General features: G+C 33.3%; 1 pseudogene; it reads left to right on the top strand.

Annotated features, from left to right (window-relative positions):
* Window positions 1-8,217: 8,217 nt before the first annotated feature.
* Window positions 8,218-8,318, top strand: LOC140604412 (U6 spliceosomal RNA; annotated as a pseudogene).
* The last annotated feature ends 3,563 nt before the right edge of the window (window positions 8,319-11,881 follow it).

Genomic DNA, 11,881 nt, shown 5'->3' with positions numbered 1-11,881 from the left:
CACTAGTTTTATTTAATAGTATCTACCTCACCCTCAGCTTTTCATTTTAAGGCCTTCTTTCATCCTGTCTTCTGAAAAAAATGTTTTTAACCATTTGACTAAGGTATGATTGACATGTAAAAGGGCATACAAATTTAATGTATACAATTTCTTGAATTTGGGGTAAGTATACATCCATAAAATCATCACCACTATCAAGGCCAGAGACATAGCTATTACATCCGAAGTTTACTCCCGTCTCCATTATTATTATGATGATTATTATTTTTGTCAGCATAGGTGGTAAGAACATAAAACATAAGAGCTACCCTCTTAGTAAACTTTGAGAATACAATACAGTATTGTTGAGGACGTTGTTGGTTACTGAGAACTTGCTTGGATACAATTAGGGACAACTTGTAAGTTTTAGGGAGCTGGTATTCCTCAATTAACCCTCAAACAGCGGAAACTGGGGTCATCAAAGCATCAGTGCAAGACCTCTCTTCTGGAGGGACGATTCTGAATCTTGTCCCACAGTTTCCCAGAGGATCTTTAGAGGACTGAGCCAGAACTCTAAAACAGCAATTATATTAACCCAAGCTTCTCTTCCCCGCCTTACACTCTCTTACTCGTATTTTCTGAGATCACTTCTCATATACATTACCTGTACCCAAGTTCGTATCTCTGAATCTGAGTTTTATGGCCACTTGAACCTGACATAGTGGAACAAAACAATTATAGTTGTTCATTTAAGTTACTTCTGTTGTTCAAAAAGTCAATGATAGAAATAGAAAACCCGGTGAAATTGAATTCTGACAGGATTGTAAGATGACTAAAATATACTGATTTTCAATTTAATTATTTTCCCTTTGCAGATCAAAGGACTCCCATGGTAAATGCAACTATATTAAAGCTATCTCAGTAAAAATATTTTAAGTGAATTATACATTTGCTTTTACTGATGTAGAATAAAACAATTCTCCAGTTACAAAAAAAAATTGAAAGTTTCCTCCAATTAATTTTAATAAGATTTCAACTATTCATATTTGTTAGTTGTCCAAAAAAAGGAAATAACTCTAGTCAGTGTATTTATCACTATTATCACTAGTATCTTTTCTATTGAAAAAAAATGTGTATTTGGTTTAATCTTCAAAATTACTCAACTATCTTCAAATGAATTCTATTCCAAGTAAATTTTATTTTAGTTTCTCTCTTCTTGCCATAGAGAATAAAGCACTTCCCTAAGGGGGTGGGGGAATAAACTGAGGTGATTCACAATACCTGCCTTAAGATAAATTTGTTTTATTTCCTTTTAAATTAAATTTGGATATTTATTATATCCATAATACAAGATCACTTACAATTCCTGAGAGTGAGATTGTGCATTCAAGGTTGCCCATAGCCCAGCTCATTTTGAGTAAATGTAAACAGTAATATCCATACTTTTTTATTGGCTAATGCTATAAGGTGGCATCTGTCATCGGCATCCTCATATAAACTCACCATTGCTACAGCATCTGTTCCATCACACAATGTTCTATTTCTGTGTCTCGCACATCTCACTAGAGAGGAACAAATATACTATTTTAAAATAAGTTGCCAGTGTTTCTAAATGAGAACTCAAATCATCTTGCCAGAAATGTACGTGACAGAACAGGAATAAACTGTGACTTGTGACTTGAATGATTATAAAAAATAGGTTAATTGTTTCATTTATATTTAAATATTAAGATTATACAATTAAATAATTGGAGCACAAGTTTGTGCTCCACTTTTCATCTTTTTTTCCCTAGTATGTGTAACTTAGTTTTCATTTTGGATTGTAAATCTATTAATAAATATCATGAGAGTGTGACAAATCTTCTTGAAACTTGGTAAATTCAACATAGTTAATTCTCTATGCCAAATATTCTCCTGGGACACAATGAATTAGAATTGAAACATGAATTCATTTATCTGTTCATCCATTCATTCTATAAGTATTGTTTGATCATAATATGTGCAGGGACATAGGGATAAAATAATTTTAAAAAAAAAAAGCAGTGGCAGAAAAGTGCCTGTTTTCATGAATTTTTCATCCTGGAAGAGAAAAGTGGAGAATAAGAATAAATAAATAAAACATTTAATATATATCAGATGGTGTAAGTGCTGTGAAGGGAAATAAAAGATATAGGGTAAAAGTTGCAAAACAGAGTGTTACTTTAGAAAGTGATTTGGGAAAGGTTTCTGATTCAGTGGAAAATATCTCAAGTGAAGTTAATAATTGAAATCAAAGATTCAGGAAATAGGTAGTTATTTTTCCCTTGTAGAAAAGCTGATTGTAAAACACCTTGAACTGTTAAAAGAAAGTAATACACTTGTGGCAAAAACTAGTTAGGGAAGCCATAAGAATCAACAAGATGAAGAATCTGCAATCCCAAAGCAGAGGGTAAAAATATGTAAGAAAATCTCAAACAGGCCAGTCCCTAGGAAGACTTTCTACTGTGCTTCAGTGCAAGCATGTATTTTGATGCAAACCCTCTACATAGTTTATGCAACTTAATGTAGGAGAGACTGCATTTTCTTTGTTTAAGAAGTGCAGCATAAATTATTACCATGATGTTAAATTATTCTTCTTACTGCTTTACAACTGTTTGAGAACATTTTGCATGAGAAAAATATGTCCAAATATAAATGAAGGCCACCCAATGTGTGAAAGGTAGCAGCATTCTGTGGCACATGGTGTGTTGCTCAAAGAAGGAAAGGACATGACAAATTTTCATTTAATCATGTATTTATTCCATTAATTTATTTAAACAGTATTCACTTCAAACTAAGTAGATATGCCATAGGACTAAGAGTTCAAGTTTTATTGCTGTTCACAGAACATAAACTACTGCCATTATTTCATTTTAATTGTAAAAAGGCTAAAAAATAGTTCTGAATTTGTAGAATATAAATGATCAGAAAACCATGTTGTATTTAAACCAGATTTTCAAATAATAGTGGATGTAAGCTTCTGAAAAAATAAATAAATGAGTAAATCAATGGAAAATTTGAACAAATACAACCTTTTACTATGATGTTAAGATAGGATTTCCTTTCGTCAAGCTTAGCATTTAGTTATAGCAATAGCACCTCTAAAAATAGTGGGGAAGTACCAAACAGGTAATAGTCAGTATTATAACTAAGACTCAATCTGCATATTATCTGATGGTGTGTGCATATTGTTGTGAGAATCATACACCTTCTAGGTCAAAAGATCTGGATTCCAACTCTGTCACTGCGATTTCCTAACAGGGTAATTTTGAGTTTCAGTGTGTTCATCTCTGAATAATCAACTATGCAAAACTTTCTGAAGGGAGACAGAGAAAAGGAAAGAGGCACAAATGAGGCAATGCTTGTAAAAGTTACCGAAAGTAGTTTTGGTTTTAATCACCATTAGTAACAGTATTTCTGAATGATAGTTTTATTGATTTCTTCATCTCTTTATTGAACAGATGTGAATTGACCCCCAATTATACGGCAAGTACTGTTCTGGGTGCTGCATATATAGCACATAATAGACCAGTCCTCTGCTCCTGGCAAGCTTATATTCTATGGGAGGGAACAGAAAATGAACAAATAAACAAGCATATCAACTACCAGGTAAGATTAGAAACACTGCAAAAAATAACGCAAAATAAGATGGTGCAGAGTGACAGCCTTTTGGGAGAACTATTTTATTTTATTTTGTTTTAAAGATTGATTGATTGATTCATTTTAGAGAGGCAGAGACTGGGAGAGAGAGCTGTGAGGGGCAGAGAGAGAAAATCTCAAGCAGACTCCCCGCTGAGTGTGGAGTTGATTGGGGCTCGATCCTACCACCCATGAGATCAGGACCTGGGCCAAAACTGAGAGTTGGTCACTCAACCAACTGTGCCACCCAGGCGCCCCTGGGAGAACTGTTATAAACAGGCCAATCAGGGAAATCCTAAGAGATGTCACATAATGAGCGAGATGCATGAAAGAAGAGTGAAAACTATGAAAGCTTTTAGATAAGAGAGTTTCAGGAAATTGTTCAAATAAATGTAAGGGAAATAAACTCTGTGTATCGGAAAAAGCACAAGAAGACAAGGTGAGGGAGGAGCAGTATGATAGAAGGCAGGACCAGAGAGTTGTGGAGGAGGACCTAATATGGGAAAGGAGATGGGGATAATCAGAAAAGATAGAATGAAGGATTTTACCAGGATCTGAAGGAAAGTTGATTTGTGTACAGAAGGAGAAGGCAGAGCATCCATGATGAGGGAAACATGGAAAAGGAATTGAGTAAAACAAGCATGAAAGTATTGAGGGAATTAGGATCATAATGTGAATTGTAATGGGATAGTGAGTCAAAGTCAGAGTTTAGAAACAAGCAGCTGTAAAACAGTTCTTTGATGTAAAAAATTAATTGGCAATGATAAAAAGGATGGATTGAAATGATGAGCATCTGAGGTCAAAGGTTCCCATGAGATGTAAGCCTAAGTAGGCTAACTGCTTTAAGAAATGAGCTGCTAAATCTCACTGGGTTTGCACAAATAGTTTATCTCTTGTGTAAAACACAGAGAGGGCAGACCCTCATGGGGGTGCTGCTCTACAGGGTCTTCCATTCCCCCAGAGTCCTGCCAGATGGTGGCTTCACTGGCCTCTTAAGTTCTTGAATTCCTCTCCTTTCAACCAACTGATGGGAAGAGAATAGCCTGGGGTTCAAGGGCGTTTCTTCTCTATTCTGGGAAGGGGGACTGATTGCCTCGTATTCAATTAGTTGGACCTAAGTCAAGTGGCCACACGTTACTGAAAAGGAGCCTGGAAATTACGGTTCAGGTGTATAATCAGGAAGAAAACCTAAAACAGAGAAAATATAGGCAGAGGTTCACAGACATTAGGTATAAGTAGATAGCATGAAAGAAATGTAGTCCAAAAATATACATACTAGAAAGAATAATAGCATATGTAAAATAAATAGCACAAAGGAAACTTTGATATCATAGGTGCTATCTCTCTTATTTTAACAGTCCTATTAAAATAAATATGAAAAATAATCATCAAACAGCTTTTCGATAAGTATCATTAGGGCCAACTTTTTATAACAAAGTGTTCTTTTATTAAAATATTACCTTTAGAGTTAAATTTCATATTTTCCGGCTTTCTACCCACTCTTAGAGTATATCAGTGTGGACTGTGACATTTCAATAATGGGATTATTTTTAATCATTTATTTTTCCCATGTTCTCTAAGTGAATAATTCTGGTTCATTATGTCCTCATTCTAAAATGCAATATGTGTATGCATCTGTGTGATTGTTATTTATTGAAAAACTATTTTTTCTTACCAATTAGAAACTTAAAAAGAGCTTAAAATGAGGTTTTCCTCTTAATTTAAGGCAGAAATATAAAAATAGCTACTTCGTATCTGGAACTATTTGGAAGCATCACTGAGAGCAAGATTTTAAAATATAAAATGATATTCTTTGAAGATAATGTAATAGTTGTGAACTTATCCAGAATGGTTGTTAAAATCACATTTGGCCCTACAAATCTGACCTGTAGGTACAGATTTGGCTTACAATGACCCATGAAAAATTGATCAAATTTTCCTATGCTCTAAACATCTATGTAGTAGTAGTGCTGTGGTCATTATAATAAAACAATCACATTTTTTGAAGTTCACTTTGACATTAGAAAAGTATCCTCAAGCAAGCACGTGATCCAGGTAACAATTCTCTTGATCAAGGAAACATGACATAGAATTATTGTTGATTAAATTCAGGCATAGCAGTAATTAAACCTATGTGTGTAAAATAACTCTTGGCCTTACATCTGAAGTAAAATCCTACCATTCTCTCATATTTATTCTCTCTCCTTTCTCTCATGGTATTATCTGATATCTAAAATCTGACTAAATCTTGTTATTTAAAAATATTAACTTCTGATATAAGCAGATTCTATTAATGATAGTACTTGTAGAAATCGGTGTTTTTTTAAAAGTATTTTTCCTCATATATCCCCCATGAATACATAATAAAACAGTATTTTCAAGAAAGTTACTAGGTTGACGACTAAATGGTAACAGTTTAAAATAACTAAACAGTTTGAAATTTTGAGGCATTAGATATTGGCATTTAAAAATGGACAGGTTATGTCAGCTTTTTAAATTATATCCAATGAGATCTAAATATCATAATGATTGGATACAGGACATCACTAATATAAAAGAAATACACAAACAAGTGTAATACTGCATTGCATGATTTTTGCTTCTTTAGATCATATTCAATCCCAATTCCTTCATCAAATTTTATTCACATATATACAATACGCTTAAGTCTTTGTTGAAAGCCTTTTATTATTTCTCTACAATAAAATATATTAAATATACATGTTATTTATGTATAATTATTTATGTATGCATATAGGTATTATTTATGTTTGTTTGTTTGTTTACTTATTTAAATTTAAGGGCACTTTGGTGGTTCAGTCAGTTAGGAGTTAGGAGTCTGCCTTGGGCTCAGAACATGATCCCAGGTTCCTGGGACAGAGCCTAGCATCGGGCTCCCTGCTCAGTGGAAGCCTGCTTCTCCCTCTCCTTCTGCCCCTCTGCTGCTTGTGCTCTCTCTCTCTCGTTCTCACTCTTTCTCTTTCTCTCTCTCTCTCTCTTAAATAAATACAATCTTAAAAAAATTTAAATTATTTTTAAAATGTCTTATAAGCATAAGATAGTAAATGTTAAAAATTATTTTAAACTGACACACCTTTACTATTCTATATAAATGTAATGAACAATTGATCAGATATTCTATCATGTATCCATGGATGAATACTATTTATGGTGAGAGTAATGTGGAGTTGAATTTTTTAATTAAAAAAATAGGTCTGAACATGAAACTATTTTCATAAAGTATATAGATTTGAACAGACTTTTTATAAGCCTAACTAAATTCTTTGAATCTCTTCTGAGTTTTGTGCCAAAAATCTCATGCTGATTTACCATTAAAAAATATTTCATCATCTGTCATCTGATAACTAAATTTGGTTCTCCTTCAGTTCTGTTAAAAAGTATGAATTGGAAACAACCTGAAAAACCATTTGTCTTCTAGTCATTAGTCTTTTATTTTCTCAATTTTAACGCCAAAATCTAGTTTATCCCCTGTATATATACCAGAGAGAGAAAGAGAGAGGGAGGGAGTGTGGGAGGAAGAGAAAGAGAAAGAAAGAGAGAGGTACTGAGAGACAGAATGAGGGAAACAGTGGAGAATTTTACATCCTGGAACAACATACCATAATGAGCCTTAGGATGGGTGAGAAGTGTCCCTTTTTAGTATAAAGCGTAGATAAATGTATTAGAGAGAGGAGATGTAGAAAAGAAACTGCTTCACTCAGAAACCTTATCAGTCTTAGGAAAGAATCCATATGGAAGTGAGGATCAGGAAATTAATTTTCTTAAAACCATCTGTGCTTGTATCTTATAACCCCAGGCTATGTATACCCCAGTTGGAAGACAACTGGTCTAAAGAGGCTGTCTGCAAACTGGAGACAATCCCTTGGAGAATTTGAATATGCAGACTGACACTATTTCCTTCCTTAGTCCCTTTTTGAGGGGGGTCACATGTCACAGATGACATGTGATATGTCCTGTGTAAAGAGTAGAAGTTCTACATCCTAGAATGATTGACAGTGTCACACTTAATCTTATATTTGCCTCAGCATAACTTAATGAAGTTTGCATGTGCACAGCCGAACGGACTTACACACTATATGTTTTGTAGTTTTAATTAATACAATACTTACAAAATGGACAAGTGGACTACAGAGATTTCTGCAAAACAAAGACATATTAAAGATAACATATGATTAATAATCCAAACATCAACAAACATCAGAAGATGGCAGAAATCAAGTTCAATCTTCTGGTAGACCACACTACAAGACAAAAACAGTAATGGTTTAAACTGACATGACAAGCAGACACCAAAAAATTTCTATCATGAGAAGACAATGTGAAGTGTAAGTGTACTTAATGGAATCATTAAAATACGTTTTATCATTGTTCACACCTCTGTATTTTTTGTGGCTTATAATGTACATACTTGCGTTAAGTAGGAAGTATGTGTACATAGTTTATAAATAAATAAATGTATTTTGTAATACTTTTCCAAAAAAATTTTATTTTATTTTATTTTATTTTTTTTTCCAAAAAAATTTTAATGATGGAATGTGGTATCAAAAAATTGGGGGGACCGTGCTCATTTTGGCAGCACATATACTAAAATCGGAATAATACAGATATTCACATGACCCCTGCACAAGGATGACATGCAAATTTAAGCATTTCATATTAAAAAACAAAAAAATTGGAGAGACCACTTGTCTAGAGAAAACACTAGGATTAACTTTCTTATATGATAAAAAAGAACAAAAGCTTAGAAGCTCCCTATCTGGAAATTTTGTCAGCTATATTTCCTTTCTCTTTTTTTGCACTAAATGACAAATATACAAATGGCAAATAGAGACTTTGGAACAGTCTATTTCCAGTGATGCTTATGACAACATAATTATGCTATTCTATATGTGTAGTGTCAATGATACTATGATTTTCACATAATTTGTATGTAAATAATTAAAGACAATGATTTTTTTGGAACAGTAGCATATAAAGATTGGAAAAAGATATGTAATTAGACGCAATTTTCTTTTAAGGTGAGTCATTGCCCAGCAACATTCTTACTTAATATAAATTCCAACGGAACTTCCAGAGTATTTGAGTCATGACCTGAATACTGCTTTGTCTGAACCTGGTGTTCCTATCACAGAGAAGCAGAAGTCTTCAAAGGAAAAAAAAAAATCAGTCTCTACCAATTTTACAAGTTGGTTATAGCTATAATAATCAATTCCTTCACAGAGACAGAGTTTGCATATAAGATTTTTTTCGTGTGTGTCTGTGTCCTTATAGGACCTGCCCTGGGCAGGTGTTCAATTTAGTGATAATATTACCATTAATGCATATTTTTCAGTTTAAGAAACATGGAACAAATATTTTTATTTCACTTCTGCCAAATTATAGAAACGTAATTTCTAGAAGATGCATGACTTGAAAAAAACCCTATGCTTTAATATAATCAATGAGTACCGAAAATGTCTTCCATCTAGTTCCTTATTTCAGATGTAAGAATTGCACTCCACACAAAAAGAATACAAAGAAAGTGCTAAACAACTGAAAGTAAAATTCATACAACTTAGGACACAAAAGCACCTGGAAAAGAACCAGAATGAATAAATGAATTTATCTGCACTACTCTACTTAACAGTTCTCAAGCTAGCACATGTGAACAGACTGGACAATAAGACTGAGGCTGAAACTGACTTTGAAAACAATGAAAAATCCAGGTTTAGAAATGGCTATAGGAAAACATTTTTTAAATCGTGAAAATGGCCTTTTATTAGGCATTGAGCTATTTCAGCCACATGTGCAAACACAATTACAGCGATTTTACCAGTAGTTGTGTGCAAATTTGAATAGTAATTATACACATGTACACGGTTTCATTAGAATTTAATGCTTATCTTTCCAAAATATGATATTAATTAAAATTTAACTGTTTTTAGGTAAGTAAAATAAAATAATGATACTGATTTCAGTTTTCTTAACTAAAATATTGTTTTTTCTTTTTAATTTAAGCTTCTATTTAGAATTGGTACTCAGGATACCGTAAAAATTTTTCATTAAGCAAGGAGGAAGAACATATTCCACTTAAAAAATATAGCCCAACATAAACCCACAGCCAAGTACTAATCTAGATTTAATAGTTGATATCATTGTGACTTTTGTGATTTCCTTAGGGTAATGCTAAAAAGCTTTAAAGCAGTTTGCCTCAAATGGTGTCTCTCCTGAGTCTGCTACTCATCCAAAACATAACCCATTAAAAACTGTTAAGTAAGAAGACAGGAAAAATTAAAGAATAGGAAAAAATGCATTGTGCATTAATTTATAAAATCTGTATTATTTAAATATATTTTGTGTCACCAGATTGAAAATCTGTATGTCCTCTAAATGCAAAGATACTTAAAAATCAGCATTTTAGGGGTGCCTGGATGGGCCAGTTGGTTAAGCATCAACTGTTGGTTTTAGATCAGGCCATGATCTCATGGGTCATGAGATTAAGTTCTGGGATGAGCTCCGTGCTCAGCAAGGACTCTGCTTGAAACTCTCTCCCTCTGCCCCTCCCCCCACTCGCACTTTTCTTTTTCTTTCTTTCTTTCTTTCTTTCTTTCTTTCTTTCTTTCTTTCTTTCTTTCTTTCTTTCTTCTTCTTTTCTTTCTTTTTTCTTTCTTTCTTTCTTTCTTTCTTTCTTTCTTTCTTTCTTTCTTTCTTTTCTTTCTTTTCTTTCTTTCTTCTTTCTTTCTTTTCTTTCTTCTTTTCTTCTTCTTTCTTCTTCTTTCTTTCTCTCTCCCAAATAAATAGATAAATCTTAAAAAAACAACAACAACAACAGCATTTTATTTTGAACATTTTGCAAGTAAATATACCATGATCTTGGAATTTAAAGATTCTTTTTTTTTTTAGATTTTTTTATATTATTATTATTCATGAGATACACACACACACAGAAGCAGAGACATAGGCAAAGGGAGAAACAGGCTCCATGCAGGAGCCTGATGTGGGACTCGATCCAGAGATTCCAGGATCAGGCCCTGGGCACTCAACCAGTGAGCCACCCAGCCTCCCCACCACCTTCTTAGATTTTTTGGGGAATTTGAAGAGATTCTTAACGCATTTAAGGATATATGAATAATTTTAACATAGAGTAGTTATCCAAAAATCACAAAGCATGATAATTTGTGAAAAGTTATTAGCGATGAATAAGGGGGCTTAAGACATTTAAAAATCAATTTAACTAATCTTATAAACATGACTTGATTATATACACATTATTATATCTCAGATTATTCTAGACATTGACAGCAAAAATCATTAGTACAGGTTTTCTGCTACTAAAGACTTTATGTAATACAAGAGTCATTATATCACTAACCCTAATAACAAAATGCAAGAGGAGAGAGTTATTTATTCTTTAAGGTTTGGTTTATTGGCAAATACTTGAAAAAGAAGTAGTGTTTGAGAAGATCATTATAGAATAAGAAGGAATTCCGTAGGCAGAAAAGTCGAAAATATATTGCATTCCATCCCATTGCTAACACCTCATATTTTCTCATTTCTTCTTCATTTCCACATTTCAGAATTATCGAAATCATTTTAAAACATTTTTTAATCTCTCAGGTTTTGTTTGGAAGGACATTTTCTGTGAGAAACCATCCATGAATCAACAATACTAAACAGTTTTCCTCGTTATTCAGTTTGAATATCTTGACTTTTGATCAAGGAATTTAAGCTGCTCATAGTTACTCTCATAACATTATATTTGGTCCATTGCATGGTTTATTTTATGCTTTTTAATCTTATGCTTTTGGGGGGGTTCCTTTTTGTTCCATCTTTTACTGACTTCTTTCTGCAGATTTAAAAATTAAGATGCTGGGATCCCTGGGTGGCGCAGCGGTTTGGCGCCTGCCTTTAGCCCAGGGCGAGATCCTGGAGACCCAGGATCGAATCCCACGTCAGGCTCCCGGTGCATGGAGCCTGCTTCTTCCTCTGCCTATGTCTCTGCCTCTCTCTCTCTCTCTCTCTCTGTGACTATCAGAAATAAATAAAAAAAAAATAAAAATTAAAAAAAAATTAAAAATTAAGGTGCTAATTTCAGTTCACCTACTTAAAGATACTGACATCTATTTTTTAATGATCCATATTTATATTAAATAACACAGTTAATTTTTAGACTCTTTTAACTCATTTTCCTTACATTATTTCCCTAACATTTTCCCCAGTTCATATTTAATTTATTTTTAAGTCA

The sequence above is a fragment of the Canis lupus genome, chromosome 14 (genome assembly GCF_048164855.1).
Source record: "Canis lupus baileyi chromosome 14, mCanLup2.hap1, whole genome shotgun sequence".
Classification (NCBI taxonomy): domain Eukaryota; kingdom Metazoa; phylum Chordata; class Mammalia; order Carnivora; family Canidae; genus Canis; species Canis lupus.
Note: the sequence above shows the minus strand (reverse complement) of the source record. Positions and strands in the feature narration are given on the sequence as shown.